Genomic DNA, 22,008 nt, shown 5'->3' with positions numbered 1-22,008 from the left:
ACTTATGTTATTTAGGCTTTGCTTGATTTTTTATTTTGGGCCTTGTGTGTATTTCTTTCTGTGGGTCGTGGGTGTGTGTGTGTGTGTGTGTGTATGTGTGACCCGAAACCGGCCCAGCCCAGCAAGGGGGGGGCCCAGGCCTGTGCGGAACACGGCCCAGCCGTGCGGCCCGTGGGTGCTCAGCCATCCTTTCGGAACGGCGTCGTTTTGAGATGGAGCCCTAGCTCCATCTTATTCCCTTCTTGCGCCGCACCATCTCCTTCCCGATTCTTCTCCTTTCTTCTCCTTTCTTCTACCATTTCTTCTCCACGCAGCTGCTGCCGATCTCCACGCAGCTACTACCGGAGTAAATCCCAGCCGTGAGCCACCTCCACCTACTCGTGTCGTTCGGCATGCACCCCGAAGGTTGCCATCAAACCCGTGGCATCGCACGGTCGCCACCTTTTCCGCAAAGCTCCTCGGTGGCGTCGGGCATGGCTGCCGCGAGTGCCGCCGTGCCACGCGTCCGCAAGAGGATCTCCTTTCCTCCACGGCATGCTGCCGTTATTTCCTCCCTCCACCGTGCGACACGCACGCCATGCGAACCGCCATTTTTGGCCTATAAATAGGCCACGGCTTCTCTTGGTTTAGGGATCTCCTTGGGTGTGTGTTTGGTTTTGTTTGTGTGAGATTAATCGAGATATTTTTGGTGATCCGAGTACAATTTCTCTTGAAAAATTCTGAGTTTTTGGTTGTAATTCCGTGAGGGTGTTGTGAGTTTTGCCGAACCCTTTGTGCTTCCAAATCTTGTATTTAGTGTGGATTTGTTGTTCATCCGTGTTGTTCAAAACGGTGAGTTGAGAGAAACGGTTTCAGCCGTGACGCCGTCGCCACTGTTGGCTGCACTACCTTTCGCCTGATCTTCCAGATTTTTATCAATTTCATCGTGTGTATGTAATTTTCTCTTTATTTAAGTATTATTGGAAATTTCACAATTTTGCGAATAAATTGTTGTATTTGTTGGCTTTATAAACTGTTGTTTATTTGTACTTTATTGGTTTGATGAAAATGTATTGCATTTGCTGAAATATTGGGCTTTATTGGTATTGTGAAAAAAAATGGGCCTTGGGCCGTCAAAGTTGTTGGGATTTTAAATGTAATTGGGCTTTGGGCCGGATTAGCGGATGGGACTATGCATGTATTTATGAAACTGTGTTTTTTCGGCATTTATTGAGAACTTGTAAAATGAATTATTTAAATGTGTATTCTAATAAACTGTTGAAAAGCATAAATTATTATTTTGTTAATTATGCGGTAACGTCACGAAGTCTGTTGCATATTGATACTGTTGCGTGAGTGCGTATGTTTCACGACCCCAAGCCGAGATGGGGCATTATCTCGGTGGAGCTTCTCTGGTCACTCGGAAGCGTAACAGACTGATGTGACATCCCCTGAGTTGTCGCAGGGCGACGACGGGAACGGACGAGACGGTAACGCTCTCGTACCGATTCCGTGACCTTTGGCTGGCGAGGTTAGAGGATGCTTGGCCATGTACGCGCTGGGCGCGGAACTGAACATTGCTCGTTACGAAGTCTCATGCACGGACGTTACCCGTAATGTGACGAAGAGAGCCAGGGTGTGCGAACGGTCCATAGGGGAGACCGTGGTGCATGCGTAAATTCTTAATAATTATGAATGGGACACAAAAATGGGATTTTCGAGGTATAGTAATACAAATGATATTTTTGGGAAAGAAATGTAATTGGTTATTTGTCCGCATGGAAGCACGTGTTGAAAAAATATGTTTTTGGGTGTTATTTTGTTAATTACTTGCTGAGATGTCATAATCTCATAGTGGTGTTTACCCTACGGTTCCGTTTTATGGTGCCGTAGAGTTTGACGCAGAGCCCGAGTATGTACCTGAAGGACCGACTCTGCCAGAAGCTTAAGTCGCTGTTTTGTTGTTCAGCATTTTGGGACTTGTTTCCATTTTGTTATTTGCTTTCTTTAAATTATCTGACGGAAGACTGTAAAATATTTGTAAGGTTATTTTGTTGTTTTATGAACAATTCTGGTACTTAATAAAGAAAGACCCTTTAATTTCCTCCGCTGCGAAAGAAAGAAATTTATTGTACATTTTATGTATGTTGTACACTTTGAGCATCAGAGTTATTGGGGTGCGTGATCCGTGTGGTCATCATCCCGGTGTCACGAACTCCATAAAAATAACACGTGGGGGTCGAGGGCGCCACATCAGGAAACCCATGATTTTCTCCAACTGCGAGCAATTTAGAAATATCAATGTCGTTTGGTGATCTTAAGTACTCGTTGGAGAAGATTATACTGACAGGCTTAAAAAATTTCTTCAAACACTCGGTTACTATATTTTCTGCAATCTTTAAGTATTCATCCATAAAATTACCAAATATTCTATAAGCTAATATTCTCATCGCAATAGTTATTTTTTGAAGGGAGGAATGTCCAAGTCTTCTAACAGCATCTCTTCTTTGGACGAAATATAGTTCGTATGCTTCGACTGTAGCTTGAATACACAAGAAAAGATGACATTGCATTCGGAACCTCATACGAAATAAATTCAGAGGATATATGGGTGATTCAGTAAAATAATCTGCAAAAAAGTGTTGGTGGCCTTCAAATGAATTTCTTCAAATGAATATACGACACGAAATAGAATTACGACGCGATGTCGAGCCTCTTTCATTATCTAAACGTTTTTCTTCCATAGCAAGAACTAAATTCCATAGCAAGAACTAAATTTAATTCTAACTCCTTGTCAGATGACGAAGAGTCAAATATCTCAAAGATGAGATTCATAAGAACTATATAAAAAGAAGAACTCGAAAAATTATGTTAAGAAATGGAAATGAAGATGTTGATAAAACTTTATAAACAAATGGTATTATTTATAGTTTATATAATGAAAATATAGACAAAGAATATCTTAAGAATATTCTTCCACAATTATCGAAAATTGATATTCACGGAATATATCGAAGAATGTCTTAAGAATATTCTTCTACAATTATCGAGAATGGATATTTTCATAATATAGTTTGATTATATTTTCATTATATAATCTCTTCTTTTTATTTTTTGAATTAATTTATATTTTGATTGAGCTTATAAATTTGGATTAATTTAAAATAGAACATAATTATATGATATTGTATATATAGAGATATTGCAAATATTAAAATATATGAGGATATCATTAGTAGTTAAAGAAAATATTTGAAATGACTAAAAAATATTAAAAAGTATAATATTTAAATGATATGAAAAAAAAATAGATAAGCTGATGTATGGTATATTATAAAAGTCATTATGTAAAATAGAAAAAATAAATTTTGATGGTATATTTTAAAAGATAAGATGAAAAATTTATTGAAAGTACTCTAAGCGTCAGAATATAAAATCAAAATAAGATTAATCTCACGTTGAAGGATGTGTTGAAATCAAAAATTGTGTTCAATCAGTAGCATGTCAAATCAATAGAATTATAGTGAGGATATTTAGAGTAATACTAGATACAAGCCTCAAATAGACAAGCTCCATATAAGCTTTTACTTTAAAAAAGTGTAAAAAAACTATTATTTATTAGTGAGATCCATTATTTTATAAAAGGTTTGTATGAAACTTATCTATTTGAAACTTGTACAAATCATTTCTCGTTTAAGTATTATAGGATGTTAGTTGTGTCAGGCGTTAGAATGTCATCGGTTTTGTAGCAAAATTGCCAAATAAGGGAAAGTTATCTATATTATATTAATTTAAAAAAAAAATTGTTTGGGGGGTGGGGGGGATTTCAGTAAATTTTTTGGGATATTGGGGGCAGATTCATTTATACAAAGAAAAATTATAATTATTTATACAGTGTATTAATTTTTTTTATATACGGTTCCGCCTCTGCCGGGGATGCCCTTACAGTCTTATTCGTTTTTCCCCATCCTAAAGCTTCATTTTTTTTTTTTTTTTTTTTTTTAATAATCAATGCTAAAGCTTCATTGAAAATTAGGGAAACAGTTCAAAAAAAATTAGGGAAACAGTATTTGGACTCGAAAATTGAAAACATGTTTGTGAGCTATGAGCCAAGGAATTGCTGTTCACTTGACCTTGCGGCCCATGTGTATGAAAGTAGTACTCTTAACTACAGCTTACGATATGTACTGTAGCAGCATAATCAAGTAAATGGACCTTATCGACAATGTCACGGGCCCAATTTCCTTTTCTCCTTGCAGCCTTTTCTTTATAAAAATTGGGCGGTGGCTGCTCCCACCTAGGTTTCTTCCATGCAAATTGGGATTAGGGTTTGGAAAATATATTATGAACATGAGCATGACAACAATCGTACACTTAGAGCGATAGTACGGAGGTGGCATAGTAAACTCAATTTTTTTTGATAGGTACTTTGGAATTGAGGTAGTTACAAGGAACAACTTTGTAAAAAATAATTCCTCTTATCTTCTGAATCTCTGATCATGAAATGGATCTAAAAAATCTTCTACTTACCTAAATTTAATGCTTCTTTTCTTCTCCCTTTGCTGGAGCACAAACATAAAAAAAAAAAAAAAACTGGAGTGGTAATTGTTATGGACTATCACTCACGAATACAGTACACTTTTAACATGTTTTCATTTGAGAACTCAAAGCACTTTTATCTTTTCAAATGTATAGAGGTATAGATAATGATACTTAAAAGCAAGCATGCAAAAGAAAATGACACCAAGGATCTGCTTGTGCCCACAAAGAAGGATCGGAGTTCATCAGAATCCACTTGCAGGTAAAGACATCCTTCCTTTAAACAAACAGCACGGCACGGCACCCCACCCACAAAAAGTTTTGTTTTTTTAATTTCTTTTCCCCAATCAAAGAGCTATTCATTTTCTTTGATTGTCTTTATGCTTTAAAGTGGACTACTACTGCTTGGCAAGTTGGCATCTGGTTTTACTTTCAGCATCTATCTATAAATGCATACACTTGGAGATCAATATTAAAGGGGAAACTCCTTTTGTACACTTGAAATAAAGTGTATCTTTTTTCTTTTAAAATGCCAAAATGAGTAGTAATTGAGAAATAAATAAGAGCCTAAACCCAACAATGCAACCGTGAATTATACAACCGTCACGTAATCGTTATGAAAAAAATAATAAAATATAAAATTCACATAAAAAAATTAATTTTTTAATAGTAAATTCTATTATTTTTCAAATTGATTATGCGATGTTTACGTATTTCACAATTGTATATAGAATTACTCATTCTAGTAAGGCTAAAAAAAAGTATCAAATTATGTCATACCATTCAAGCATCATCCAGAATGGAGTTAATTAAAGCTAGCTAAGTGCCCAAAATGAGATGGGAACTGGTGCTACAAGATGGTATGGGTTTGAGTTCCATACCCAGACAAACCAAGATTAAAAAAAGAAAAAGAGAAAAAGGGACATACGAGTAGTAATAGTAAAGGAATATATTATCTGTGCATTGCTTTTTCCAATCTTGGTCATAATTAATACACTCATAGTCACCACCCATGATGATAAAATCTATCTTCTTCCTCATCCGGATGATAAGATTTTAAAGTGTTGTGTACCACTCGAGTAAGCAAGCAAAATGACCACATTAAAAATCGTGCAACATGACTGTGGGCGGCAGAAGCACATGCCATCATTGTTGAGCATTTATTTCTTGGTTACAAAAACAGATGGGATTTGAGGGGCATCACTGATTTTATTCTTCTTTTTTTTTTTTATAATCGGGGGATTTTTTGCGTGGCTGGACATGGATACTCATTGCGACAAATTGTACTGCTTTCTGACACATAAAAAGGGGCCATGTCTGGACTGTTTCGGTTTAGATTTACGATTTATTTTAATTCATCTTAATTTATTTTATTATTATTTATTATTATTTATCAGTTTTAATTCATAAATTTTATTATTATTTACAATTTATCTCAATTAATCTCATTACTATTCACAACTCATTTCAATTAATTTCCGAATACAAACGAAGTCATCTCAATTATCCTGTTTCATTTCATTAATTCCTCTTTTGCATTTAGGTCTAGAAGTGTAGAAAAAATAGACATGGTCCGAAATTAACCCATCTCATAAGAATAGTTGGAAATTTTAAAAAATTAATATTATATTTAGAAAATTATCGGGCCGTCCCAATCATTCAATTATTTATTCGAAATATATGTTAAACGACATCGTTGAATTTTGAATGAATAAAAATAAACACAAAAATAAAATCAAAAGCAAGCAGAGTCTATAATATTTAGGCTTCGTTTGGTTATCAAATTCCTCTCAATTCATCTCAACTCATCATTACAACTTTTTCAAATTCTAACATAAAATATAATAAAAAATTCAACTTTTTCAAATCCCAAAATAATAATAATATTAAAAAATAATATTTTATCATCTCAACTTAACTCAACTCAACTCACTTCGACATCCAAACACAACCTTAGAATGCGTTTGGATGTTGAAGTGAGTTGAGTTGAATTAAGTTGAGTTAATAAAATATTATTTTTTATTATTATTATTATTATTTTAAGATTTGAAAAAGTTAAATTATTTATTATATTTTGTGTTGAAATTTGAAAAAATTATAATGATAAATTGGTCGAGTCGGAAGTGAAATATCCACCCCATTTGGGTTGGGTGAACGGTACTATTTAGTTCATCTTTATGATCTAGATCGATTAGTCCTGTTTAGATAGTGAAAGTATTTTATCTCATCTCATTTTATTATTATAATTTTTTTAAATTTTTACATAAAATATAATAAATAATTTAACTTCTCAAATCTTAAAATAATAATATATTAAAAAATAATATTTTATTTAACTTTCATTTCATTTCATTTTATCTAACTCACTATCCACCTACATGTATATGGAGTGTTAAGATCTCACGCAGGGGTGGAATCATCAGAACTTCTTGTTTAATTGGGAGAACAAATGAGAGTGATTTTGAATCCAAACATTTATAAAGATTAGATTTTGAGTCTACACATAAAATAAAATAAAATAGTAGAAGAAAATGGTCTATCTTTTTGGTGAAATTATTTTATATTTTGAGATAAAAGCTGTCATGTTATATAATTTCTCTTTTCGGCATTTGAATTTGAACACACATGAAATTTGCATTTTATTAAAAATAACATAAGATCATGATGTGTGTATGTATAAGCAAGCCAAATCCAAATCTCTAAAAAGCATATATAAATACGAAATCAACCCAAATTTAAGGTGTCTAAGTCCAACTGTATTAAACAAATAATTAGAATAAAAAACTTTAATGGGATCAAAGCTCAACTGAGAATTTTAAGAGGCGTTAATAAAGATAATTGATCCATAATTCATAATTATAAGTCGATTCTTCATTTCTTGTACGTAGTTTATAAAAATAAATAGATTATAAATTAAACATGATGGAATTTTTTATCAACTTATAAACTATACGAAGATGGATTATAATTTTGATGGGTCAAATCTTTTTTTTTTAATTGAGTAATACTATATACAGTCTTAAGATATATATGTCCGGAGTATCTTTTGAGAAATGTGGGATACATCATAAAAAAAATTAATTTTATCATGTGGGTCCCAGACATTCTTACTTTAAAAAAAAAAAAAAAAAAAAGTATACAGAACTTGCATATTCTAAGACTGTATAGATATTTTCTTTTTAATTATAAACAATGTACTATAACAAAAATAATTTTATTTAAGAAATTAAACCCAATAAGGAGTTATGGCCCCGGTGGGCCCCCCTTGTTCCGTCTATAATATTACATGAGAAAGTCTACTATTCCACTCCAAACATACTGCTCGGTTTGACAGTTCAATATTTGTTTTTTTTTACCTAATGATGAAGAAAGTAATTTTAAATATATTGATGTATTTTTTATCTTTTAAAAATATTTAAATACATTAAAAAATTTTGAATAGAAAAAAAAAGTTACTTTTACAATTAACGGTAACACCAAATAGTGCTACTCGGGCGGCAGAGTAGCACCGCTCATATTACATAGATCACATATAGGCCGGTTAGGTTGGGAACACAAAACGTTATCAAATATTTTTAAATATTTTTTATTTTAAATATCACTCAAATAAAAAAATATTTTTTAATTTTTTTATCTAATTATTACAATTTTTTTAAACTTCCAAATAAAATATAAAAAATAATATAACTTTTTCAAGTTTTAAAACAAGATTATATTCAAATAATTTTAACTTTATAATATTTTTATTCAATTTTTTCTTTTTCTTTAATCAAAACACAATAAAACATCTTAACTAAAATTATTTCACTATTATTTACAGTAAAATATTCTAAATGTCCAAATGAAGCTATTCTATCCCTTCGAATTACATAAAATAATTAAATTAGAAAGTGTAGATCAAAGACTCGGTACGTTTGGTTACCAAATTCATCTCAATTCATCATTATAATTTTTTTAAATTTCAACCTAAATATAATAAATAATTTAATATTTTTAAATTTCAAAATAATAATATTATTAAAAAATAATATTTTAATAATATTTTATTATCTTATCTTAATTCAACTTAACTCAACTTAATTCAGTTCTATATCTAAATACAATGTTATTCTTCTAATAGGAGATCGTCAATTGGAGTGTCCAAAACTAAATTGTGATAAATAAGAATCCAATAATTTCATTTTCAGCCCAAATGTTGTTCATCAAATGCATTAATTGCAAGAGACATAGATAAGAGCAAGGAAAGTCGTATCTTCAAATAAATTAAATGAAGAAATTAATTGTGAAAGCTAATAGGTAAGGATGTGCGATGGATGACAACAGGCCAGCCACTTTTTTACTTTTTTATCTCCCCCGAGGGACAAGAAGCCATCCGATGCACGCTGCATTTATTTATAAATGATTTTTATAGTTATAAAATGTGTAAATATTATTTTTAAAAAAAATAAAAAAAATATAAAATTTATATAAAAATAATAATTTTTAAATAATAATTTTTATTTTTTTTAAAATGAGTATGTGATATTTACATGACTATATATAATATTACTCATTTATCAAAATTTATCTAAAACACAATCTCACTTTTCTCTCTTCAAAACAAGGAAATAAATGGAAATGATATTTATAATATGTGCAAGTCTTATGTATTCATTTTTAAAAAATATGGTTAAATCCAAGACTCACAGGTAAAAATTATTTTTTTAATAATAGACCCTACCTTATTTTTTTAAATAAAATATGTAAGACTTGTACATACTAAAATTATATATAACATTACTCTAAAACAAAGCACTTACTTCATACTCCCAATTATTTACCATTTTTGCTTTAGGCTGTCAAGAAAACTTATAATGTGTAACTTTTGTTAAGATTAGACTTTTCACAAAATATTATGTCATATATTTTTCATAAATATATGCACAGTGTTGTATATAATTTTTCTTTACAAAAATGTATTGTATTAATGATTATATAATATGCGTCGTGAGACTGAAATTTAAGGGTGGCAATTTGTTGTTTCATGAATATATATATATATATATATATATATATATATATATATGGCTTAAACAATCACTAGGAATTTATTCATAAACCATTATGATTTTCCAAAGGATATTGTGAAATTATACAAAATCAAATGGTATATCATAAAAGAGAACTACTACAGTTATAAAGAAATTTCTTAAAAGTAAATTTATAAACTCACATGAATTTATAAGATGCATTTGATCTATTTTATAATAAAAATAATATTTATAATTTAATGTATCACATCAAATAATGTCATTTTATGAATTTATTTTTATAAAAAAAATTTTGTAATTAAAGCATTTCCCACCATGAATTAGAGTAACAAATAAATGAAAAGGTTAGGTGATCAACTTGTGAGTTACACAAATTAATTTAAAAATAAGATAATCATTAATAATTAGATCAACCGGGCTAGCATCAACTCAACTTAGGATTAATTACCCTAATCTTATTATTTCTTATAGTCTTTGTATTGGATTGGATATGATTTCAAACAACATCTGATCTCCTAAGAATAAATTTAAAAAATCCGATTTGGATTCAATTAATCTTTTTAAAATTGAATGTATGTCGTGCACGTATCCCACACATTCGAAATGACCAATGGATTGATCAGTTTGTAAAGGGAAAATCCAATGAAAATAATGAATGATGCATGCCGTGAGTGCATCACTTTTCACACCTTTTTGAACTACTAATGCAAATGCAATGCTACTTTGCCCTCCATTCCATTCTCTTTTGCTTCCTATTTAAAAAAGAGAAATGGCTTGACGTGTTACGGTGAAGTACGGAATGGTACCTTTATTTTTATTTTCTTGGTTTGCACAACAAAAGGACAGACAAAGTTCATGTGATGTGATTTTTTTAGTAATTTTGATAAATTGGTTGCCTTTTGGATGCCGTCTAAAGTTGTTTGCTGCATATGCTGCCAAACCCTACCACGCTTGTCACTCCCCGCCACCCATTTCCCATGCCTCTCCGATTCTTAGCCCCACCAATCTAATTGAAATCAATTATTTAATATAAAATTTAAAATAAGAAATAATATTATTATTCATATTTAATATGAGACGCTTGCGTTTTGTCTTTTAGTAAATACAATACTAATTAAATTAAAATTATGATAAATATGAATTTGTTTTTAGGAATATTATATACAATACAAGATTCGTATACTTTTTTTTAAAAAAAAAAAAGAAAAAGAAAAGTCTAGCATTAAAAAAAAATTTATTCATGTGAATCTACAAATTTATTTACTTTTTTTAAAATGAGCGTTCGGAACTTACACACCTTAAGACTGTATATTATTTTCTTATTTTAATTCTAAAAAAGATTTTAGAGATATATTTCATGGTCATAATTCCACCAAGAGATACATTTATATGGATGCATCTAGTTGTATGAAATGCTTTAGATCGAATGATTTGTCATTATGGGCAATTGGTAGAACATTTTTATGTGTAAAGTGTGTTGTAATGTTCCCAAGGGAGTGAAAGAAAAGTAGGTTGGGGTTTTGGTTTTCATGAGTACGTGCTTAGTTTGAAAATCTCGATTGGTTTTCATGGTGTGTTTGGTGACCTTCAAAATTAGGTTTGTAAGTTCAAATTTTCCTATCAAATTTAATCCAACGAATGAGGAGTGAGAAGCACTTGACAATTAATGAATAATAACCAATAATCTTAAAAATGATATCATTTTTGTAACATTAAAAAATATATTTGTATAAAAAAAGTTCGGAGAAAGACTTGAAATGTCATTGGATTTTAAATCGAAAATTGATAAGTATTAAATAAGAAAATATGCAATGCAATTTAAATATGTAATATTTGATGTATAAATATGTTTAGAATGTGAAATCATTAAAAAACATAGTAAAAAAATGATATAAATCTAGATAGCTTTGATAAGAATGCAAGTCATGTATGCATGTGACCTAAAATATCCTCATCTTTTTGGCCTCAATGTCCTTATTTTTGAACAAAATAAATACCCTAAGTAAATTATAAGATCATAATATCTTTTGTGTTTTGTTGCATCATCTCTAATTTAATACCAAGCATTCACTTCTCTCATAACTTTACTCTTCAACCAAATAAAGAATCAGTTTCGAGGAGTTGGCTAGATAGAATAATTGTACTATTTTCAAGCCATGGTTTGGAACTATTGATCATAACCATTTGAGTATTTGTAACCTTATTTTAACCAAAAACAACATTAAAAAGAACTTAGAAATTAACATCTATTTATAGAAAAAATCTATTCATCATCCCTTTTCAGCATCCTCTCATCATCTCATGATATAATATTAGATGATAGATTCACAAATGAAATATAATAAATAGTCTTCAATCATCTAATACTACATCATAGGATGATGAGAGGATGATGAGAGGATGATGAGAATTAGAATGATGAGTAGCATTACTCTTGTTTATATTATGACCTCCAAACTATCAACTTCTTCATTTGACACTGCAACTTGATAATTTAGTTGCAATCTATTTATGCTACTTGTTCTTTTAAGGTCTAAACTGACTAAATTATCCTCACATTGTATGTTATTGCCTAGGGTTGCAAACGAACATAGCAGCTCGTGTATACTCGGTTTGAACTTGATTAATTTAAAATGAGATATTCGTAAACATTAATATAGTTTTGAATATTAAACGAGCAAAAGTTGTATAAACTAGGGTCGACTCAGTTTAGACTCGTGAATAAAACTTGTATAAACTCGACTTAATCGATAGTAATAATAGTATAATATTAATAAGAATAATAGGCGGTATAACCAGCCATATGCATGATAGCAGATAGAGCAGGCGGTATAACTGACCATATGCATGAGGAAGTAAATAATATAGAAAAGATATACAAAATAAACTTCTTCATTAAAAACATAATACTTACAAAGAGATTCATTCTCAAATGAGTTGGAAGCAGAAGTCATGAAGAAAGGAAGAGATGGTGGTCGTGTATGAAGATTTGGACTTTACTTTTGACTTTGAAGTTGACATGATTTTCCTTATAAGAATTCTCGGAATAAAAAATCAAGAAGAGAATTAGATTCTCCTTTAATATATTCAACATCAAAATCAAAAATATTTAATATAACTTGTCATCTAACAAATATTTGTTTAGCAGCAAGGTTTTTCACATCTTTAATCAAAACTTCTTTGGCTAATTTACAATCTATTCTAAGTAAAAAATTTTGGTTCAACAAATCATCTTGAAATTTAGAAATACATAATACAATAGTTAAAATTTCTTTTTTAAAGTACTATAATTCTTTTGGGTAAGATTCCAACATCCTAAATAGAATCGAACAATCTATTCCGAATCAGTTGATAATTTTTGTTTTATAATTCCTCCATAACCAAGATCAGAGGTATCTGTTTCAATAATTTTTAAAGTATGAGAAGGTGAGAGTCCTCAGCATGGTAATTTCTTAACATAAGCTTTAATTTGTTTTAAAATATTTGTATGTTTTTCTGTCCATGGGGATGGATTCTTTTTTAATCTTTTAAATAATAGTTTACATAATGGCCTGAGAGATTGGTAAAAGTCTGCAACATAATTGAGGCTTCCTAAAAATCTTTGTAGTTGTAGCTTATCTTTTATTTCATCTGAAAATTTATCAACAAATTCTATTGCTCTGCTAATTGGTGTAATAGTTCATTGATAAATTTCATATCCAAGAAATCTAATTTTGTCTTGAAATAATTTTATTTTTGGTGATGAAACTACTAATCCAATTTGTTTGATAATTTGGACAAAAGTATTTAAATATTTTCAATGTTGTTCAATAGATGAAGAGAATATTAATATATCATCTATATAAATTATCGAAAAATGAGTAAAATGGGTAAATATCTCATTCATAATATTTTGAAATTCACTAGGAGCATTTTTTAATTTAAATGGCATAACGTTCTATTCAAAATGTCCAAAGGGAACTGTGAATGCTATCTTATAACGGTCTTTTTCAGAAATTTGGATTTGCCAAAACTCACTTTTCATGTCAAATTTTGAAAATACTGTAGCATTATATAATCAGGATAATAAATCTTTTTTATTAGGAATTTTGTATATAATCCATTGTAATACATTATTTAAAAGTTTATAATTGATGACTAGACGAGGAACTCCTCTTTCTAATTTTGCATGTTTTTTAACATAAAAGGCCGTATAACTCCAGGGTGATTTACTTTTTCTTATCAATCCTTTTGTTCTTAAATCATTAATTTCTTTTTTTACAGTATTCTAATAATTCGTTATTTATTTGAATTGGTTTAGCCATAGTTGGAATATTTTTTTCAGAAAATTCTTTTTCATAGAGTAATTCAACTATATGTTGTTTTCTATTCCAAAAAGTATTGGGTAGATTAGAGCATACTTCATTTTCAATTATAGTTTTAAAATTATCAATTTTTTGAATTAATAACGGATCTTTTAATTGTTCCTGAATCCTTTTATATTTTAATTATTGTTTTAAAAAGTTTATCTGTTTTTCCTTTCTTCTAATTCTATTTTTTGTTAGAAAATTAATTTCTCTTATTAATGAAACTTCATTTAAAGAGTTAATTTCTTTTGATACAGGGGGAAATAGGAATTTATATTGAATCTCTTGTCCAACTATTTTGGTAGAGATTCCTTCTTCTGTTACAGAAAAATAGTAGAGTAAAGCAAGAAAGAAATTTTCTAATATTACTTTAGTATTAATATTTTTTACTAAAATAAATGTTGTTTTAAAACAAATTCCATTATTACAGATATGTGCATTAGATAATTTATAATTTATATTTAATTTTGTTCCATTGGCTTAGGACAATGTTTCTTTTGTTTTTTCAAAATATTTAGAAGGTATTAATTCTTCTTGTATACAATTTAAGTCTGCTCCTGTATCTGTTAGGGCAATTGTAGTGAAGGAAAATTCTTGATTAATTGAAACTGTTACTTCAGCATATCATTTTTAAAAATTTATCTTATCAGAATATTAATGAAATTGTCTATTTCATTTAATGTTGAACACTCTCCTTGTTCTTTATTATATCTTTATCATGAAAATTATTTCTATTTTTCTCTATTTTTAATAATATAATTTCTTATAATAATTGTTCATTTGAAACTTCTAATTTAAGATTGGATGTTTTCAAATTTCTAATCTCTTGTTTTATCTCATTAATTTTTTATTGTATATCTTGTATTGTAATTTTTTGTTTGTATGTTTTAAATCTTCCTATTATTTTTGAAAACTTGTAAGGTGTTGAGGATGACGTTACCGAAGTGTTTAGATTATTAAAAGTATCTTTTAACTTTTCTAAGTAATATTTTCTTTCTTGAGCGTCACTAATTTTGTCTATTAATTTTAATATAATATCTTCTTGTTTTGAGAGTACATTAATAGTTTTATTACAAATATAATTATCCTTATCTAGACAATTATAAATTTATATTTCATCTTCTTCGGATTCACTATCAGAAGATTGCTCTGAAAAACTTGATTCTTTTAATTGATAGATTTCTTCTTCTAAAGAAGAACTATCTTCCTCTTCACTTGAATGTATTATGAAAATATCTAATAATTTTTCTTTTAATGCTTCAAATATATCTAGTTCATTAATCTGTTGTTTGACTTTACAACTTGATTTATAATGTCTAATTTTTCTGCATTTATAACAAACAATTTATTTTTTTTATTAGTCTTTTTAGGACTTTTTAGTGGTTTATTATATGTTTGTTTATCTTTTGTCTTTTTATAGGATTTTCTGTATTTTCATTTTTTGTTAGAATAATTTTTATAAATTCTTTTTCCTTTTTTGTGTCTTCTTGAAGAGGTTAATAATGGGATATAACCAAACTTTTTCACAAAAAATGTACCTAATTCTTTTCTAGCAAATTTATTTTCTTTCTCCATTTGCTTTTTTAATCTTAAATCGTTGCACATAGTTAAATCAATTCTATTAATATTACTTATTATATCACCATATGTGAGATTATGAAAGTCAATAGTACCATCCAATTTTACTAATGATTCTCGTATCTTTTGGGCGAAGTAATATGGAAGTCCGGTTATGAACTTTTCCTTCCAGTATGGCTGTTGACAGTCATTTCTTATCAAAACTTTAGTTAGAAATACATATTTATACCAACGAAAATCAGATAATTGAGGGCATTTTAAATTAATCAATAAATCACTAGTTCTTTCCTTGAATTGAACAGGATCACCAACAAAGTGTTTAGTTAATGCATATATTAAAGTATTTACAGCATCTTCTAAAGGTAAATCGTTTTCTGCCTTAATTACTTGCATGTTTTCATCATATTTATATGCAGTTAATATTTGTGTCATTTGTTCATATGAAAGATAATGATCCCACCAGCCTTTTAATTGGCCAGTAAACCCTGTGACAATAATATGTGCTGCTTGGTAATCAGTTTTTCTGTTACTTTTATAAACGTTAGCGACCATAATCATTTCTTGGAAATGATTTAATATTTCATATTCAGATAATCCATCTATATTCTATTCATATAATACATCAGGTGCGAAGACAGATTTTATTATATGTTCTCTTTCTTCAAATTGTATATCCAGTGGGGTAGGCCTCGGATACTAATTACGGGTAATAGAAACATAATGTTTAGAATCTCTAACTGAAAAACTATTAACATGATCTACTCTAATCTTGTTTATTTGTAAATCTAAATTTTTAAATTGGTTTTCAATATTACTAATTTCAGAGTCAGATAATACAGGTGAGTCTGTCTTACTTAATACATTATTATGAGGTTGTTTTGAGGTAGATGCAGTATTACTAATAGTTAATTTTTCTAATTTACTAGAGATTTGTTCCAATAAATCATTTTTATTTTTGAAAAAAATAGTTTTTAAATGATATGTAATTTCATGGGAAACAAATAAAGGGGTTTCCTTTACTTCCTTAATAGTGAGTTTTGTAGGAGATATTTGAGTTTCAATTATTTTTAATTGTTTACCCATAGTTTTTAGATATATATTTGCATAATCCTTTTGTTAGATTATACTATCAATATTTTTATCAGTGTTTACATTATTATGTTTTTTTATTGGTGAAGCCAAAATTTGAGTATTTCTCTTATTGAACTTGATGACTTCAAAAATGGGATATTCTTCATAAACAGTTTGATTATTCTCTCCTTTAATCCATTAGTTAGTAGTCATGTTTATGGTAGACAATTGATTTGATTTATATATTTCAAACCATGTAAAGAAATGTATATTAATCTGTATTTTCTCTAAATATTCGTAATATTTTTCTTGAATATAATCTCTTTCTATTTTTGTAAAAGTTGAGAAAAATATTAATCTTTTGTGACTATTTTCTTCTTTCATATAATTTTGTTTGAGATATTCTTTGTTAATTTTAAATTCTTCTTTATTCATGGTATATATTTGGGCATCATATCTAACTACTTGTGAATTTGTTGGCGAAGAAGGTTCATTTTCAGAATTATGGGAGGTGGATGTTTTATCAGGATGGCTAACAGTATATACTAGTGTATCAATAATATTTCCGGAAATAATTCTCCGAATCTGTGTTAAGACTCTGGGATCTAGTGTCAAAAGATCTAGTGTCAAAATTTTGAGATTTATTCCGAGAGATTGATATAAGAACAGATCTGGGTGTATGATAACTAGAGGGTGCTGGAGAAGAATAACGTGAAAAAGATCTTCTAAAAGGTTGGAAAGCTATTTGGACTGTTCCGTCCTCTTTTTGATCTATATATTCAAGATAATCTTTAGAATTATTTTCTATCTTAGGTAATGGTGTAATATTCTCTAATTATCATTCATTAGAAAGGGTAATTTGATTCCAATTGATTTGTTTAGGAGTTCGTACACTAGAGTTTTGTGTACTAGATTCTAATAATAATGTATATCCTTTTGGATTGGTAATAAGAGCTTGTGGTTCAAATGTTATTTTCATTAATTTATAATGGATCCTATAAACTACTGTTAAGGGACGTGATCATTTCATCAACTGATAATCGTTTGTTTTAATATTTAATGTTAAAGCATGTAAAATATTAGCATCGAATAATGAAAGAGAATAATTGGGATAACAATTAAAATAAACTGGTCCTTTAAACAAGCTTGATTCTACCATTCAAAGTAATGAATCATAAAAATTATAGTGTCTTCTGTCTCTAAACAGAATAATACTTAGGTGTTTAATCCACTTCTAGTGAGTGGTTTTATAGCTACTTGTACTAGTCCAATATGTATGAAAGAATTTTTATGTTCTTTGCGATATTTAATTGCTTCTTTTGTTAATAATTGTAACAATTCATAATCATTATTTAAATTAATGATTTTTTCTACTGTTTTAATTGTATAATTTGTAAGAAATTATAATTTAGAAGAAAAAGTAGAATGTTTGTATATCTGGTTTTTTTGAACATTAGGAATTGTCTAGTCTTGAAGATTTCTTTCTATATCTATTATACTGTAATTTTCTTGGTTGATGTTATCAGGTTCTATGGGGATACTAGTAGTGGATTCATTAGGTTTGAATAAAATAAAATAAACTAGTCCTTTAAACAGGCTTGATTCTACTATTTCAAGTAATGAATCATAAAAATTATAGTGTCTTCTGTCTCTTAAACAGAGTAATACTTAGGTGTTTAATCCACTTCTAGTAAGTAGTTTTATAGCTACTTGTACTAGTCCAATATGTATGAAAGAATATTTATGTTCTTTGCGATGTTTAATCGCTTCTTTTGTTAATAATTGTAACGATTCATAATCATTATTTAAATTAATGATTTTTTCTACTGTTTTAATTGTATAATTTGTAAGAAATGGTAATTTAGAAGAAAAAGTAGAATGTTTGTATATCTGGTTTTTTGGAACATTAGGAATTGTCTAGTCTTATAGATTTCTTTCTATATCTATTATACTGTAATTTTCTTGGTTGATGTTATCAGGTTTTATGGAGATACTAGTAGTAGATTCATTAAGTTTGAATAAAGAATTCATTGAGACAGATTTTTAAACAAAAATTTCCTATATCCAAAGAGAAATAAGTAAATTAAGAACTTGAAGGAACACCACAGGGACCACCCTTAAATCCTTCCAGCATGAATGGGTTGACCATCAGTTTTTCATGGCTTACCAACATAAGCTTCCAAATCTACTTCATTCTCTTTTTTTATGGATTATCTTTGTAAAAATCTGTACCAGTGATTTCTTTCTTTTTTTTTTCTTTTTTTTTTTATAAAGCTAGAATCCTCAAATGATTTCTTACACTTTTAATTTTGTTTCTTAGGAAGTTGCAGTCAGCTTCATATAATTCTATTGCTGCTTGTCTACTCTGATATACATGATATTTAGACATAATCTTGCATCATCAATTGTTGTTTTCTCTTAAGATCATTTATGTTATTCATCAAGATTTATAATTCAAGTTTTAAATTATAATCTAGACATTTTAACTCATATAAATCACCAAAATCAGTATTATGAGCATAATAATTATCCATCATAAAATATGTAATTCAAAGTTAAACAGCAAGAGAAAATAGCAATATAAAAAGCAAAATAATAAAATATAACAATATAACAATATAATCACCAATAGCTCTGATACCAAATACGTAAATTCCAAGTAATATTAATAGATAGTAATAATAGTATAATATTAATAAGAATAATGGGTGGTATAACTAAGCATATGCATGATAACAGATAGAACAAATAATAAGAAAGATATGCGTGAGGAAGCAAATAATAGAGAAAGATATACAAAATAAATTTTTTATTAAAAACATAATACTTATAAGGAGACTAATTCTCAAAAGGGTTGGAAGCAGAAGTCATAAAGAAATGAAGAGATGGTGGCCATGCATATGAAGAAGAAGCACAATATCTCGCCAGATGATCTCCATTACAGCAACTCGCATTATCACCAACCCATCAGGCCTCTCCTTCTCAACAGACCTCTTATTCTTAGGGTAACTCAGTCGCCTTTCATTATCAAGATTACTCACCTTGCATGGATTCTCAAGATCCGTTTGACTTGGAATTAACAAATTATGATCTCCAGAGTATGTGATTCCAGAAGATTATTATTCATGTCAGATTGTTATTCAAGAAAACAGCAAATGACTTTGTATATACTAGTTCACATGTCCTGTACTGTGTTAATTTGTTTTTAGTGTCGGTTGATACTGTTCTTGTTTTTAGTGTCGGCTGAAACTGTTCATGTATAATTAGGATTACTGTGTTGTACTGTTTTAGTATCTATATAAAGGGGTTTGCGAAGGAAGAAATGCATTCAGAATTTCTCATTTGAAGCCTTTTCCTCTCTCACCCAAACCACTCCACTCCACTCCACTCATCCTCACTTTATAAATCTTCATTTCTTCATGACTTCTGCTTCAAACTCTTTTGAGAATTAGTCTCCTTGTAAGTATTATGTTTTTAATGAAAAAGTTTATTTTGTATATCTTTTCTATATTATTTACTTCTTCATGCATATGGTCAGTTATACCACCTGCTCTATCTGCTATCATGCATATGACTGGTTATACCGCCTATTATTCTTATTAATATTATACTATTATTACTATCTATTAAATTCTAGTATACAAATTCCTAAATAAATCAATTGGAATCAAGTCACACTTCCTAATGAATGGCAATTGGAGAATATTACCCCAACACCCAAGATAGAAAATAATTCTAAAGATAATCTCGAATATATAGATCAAAAAACGGTTGGAGTATTTTTGTAAAATTTAAAATTTTTTTATTAATCAAAACATAAGATTCAATTTTTTAAAAAAATCGAGTTCAAGCTCGAGCGTTTGTTTATTTTTTGTCGAACTCGAGCTGAATTTGATCAATATTAATGATTACCGAGCTGAGTTCGAACAAGGATATTTGAGTTCGAACGAGTAAACATACTACTCGAACTCGCGTACCCTTGTTTGAATTTGATTCAACTTGATTCATTTGCAGTTTTTAAATAATAAATATTACCATCTGTTGTATTTCTTTTAATAAGAAATACAATTTGCAGGTCATTTCATGTTGAAATTAAGATGCAAAGTATCAAAATTAGTCTTCAATTCGTCTAACACGTCCAATCCCAACATAAACCAAGTCTAGTCTTTGCAAAATAGCGTACTATCTTCGAATATTGGTTGGCTTTTTTTCATTTTCCTCGTATTAATGTGATTGAAAAGAAAGAAAGTCTGGAAGATTTGGGAGCACCATCACATCATGAATTTGATTCCACATTGAGATTCATCCTTATGGATGCATCTATCTATCTTCAATAATACTTTTGATAGTTACATGAAGTGAATATATTCACATGCCTTAATTGTCATGATCTGCTAGTGGTGAGCCTGGAACAATATTTTATGCTTTTTTTTTTCAGTAAAAAGAAATAAAAAAGAAATAAAAGCAATATTTTTTATACTTTCAATGTTCTTAAAGGAGTGAAAAAAGTAGATTGGACTTCAGGTTTTTCATCGTGTTCTTATTTCCTAAAAAATATATGTTTATGCAAAGAGCAATTGCTCGTGCTAAACAATTTTATTCTCACTTACACATATTAATGTGTCATATTTCAAGTAGTTTCTTTTATAAATCACTTAAATGGTATCCACTTTAAATCTTAAGTCACCAAATATGACTTGGGATGACAAAGATCAACCTCGTTTATTTTCAAAAATAAGATGAGATGGGTTGAAATTAAAGTTAAAAAGATGAATAAAATATTGTTATAAAATTTTCTAATTTTTTTTCTTTTGAATTTGAAAAATTTGAATTGTTTATTTTATTTTGTGTGAAAATTTGAAAAAGTTGTAATGATGAGATGAGAGGTTTTCAAAATTTTGAGGCAAACTAGGAAAGTTTAGATGAAAGTGAGATGAGATGACTTGGTTTTAGATGAAAGTTGTATAAAATATTGTTAGAATATTATTTTTTAATATTATTAATGTTTTGAGATTTTAAAAAATTGAATTGTTTATTATGTTTTGTGTGAAAATTTAGAAAAGTTATGATGATGAGATGAGATGAAATATTTCACTATCCAAACGGGATTATGTTCGAGTAGTGAGGTGATTTCAAATAATCTGTTAATAGTAATAAAAAAATAATGATAAAATATTAAATTGTAGTGAATAGTAGTAAAAATAACTGAAAAGTATGTGAAAAATAATGATAAAATACTCAATTATAGTACTACCAAGCACAACCTAAAGTGATCAAGAAGAGTATTGCTCCTATGCATAAATGTAGTGTGGTCATAATGGTATTCCGCGGCAAAAATTGCAATCGCCAGAAAAAAACCATTTTTTCGAGAAAATCTTATAAAAGGTCGGGCTGTTGAATACCCAATAACAACCTTCCAATTACAACCTGCCACGTAACTCTTCTATTTTACATGTGTGTACTAG

At 29.0% G+C, this 22,008-nt stretch overlaps 1 long non-coding RNA gene across 1 annotated transcript; it reads left to right on the top strand.

Moving 5' to 3' along the window:
* Positions 1-479: 479 nt before the first annotated feature.
* LOC121235769 lies at positions 480-21,438 on the top strand. The gene is made up of 3 exons (XR_005934597.1): positions 480-664; positions 13,632-13,638; positions 21,428-21,438. It is a non-coding gene; the product is annotated as an uncharacterized LOC121235769 (long non-coding RNA).
* The last annotated feature ends 570 nt before the right edge of the window (positions 21,439-22,008 follow it).

This window comes from Juglans microcarpa x Juglans regia, chromosome 6D, assembly GCF_004785595.1.
Source record: "Juglans microcarpa x Juglans regia isolate MS1-56 chromosome 6D, Jm3101_v1.0, whole genome shotgun sequence".
Lineage (NCBI taxonomy): Eukaryota > Viridiplantae > Streptophyta > Magnoliopsida > Fagales > Juglandaceae > Juglans > Juglans microcarpa x Juglans regia.
This window is presented reverse-complemented; position numbering and strand designations above follow the sequence as displayed.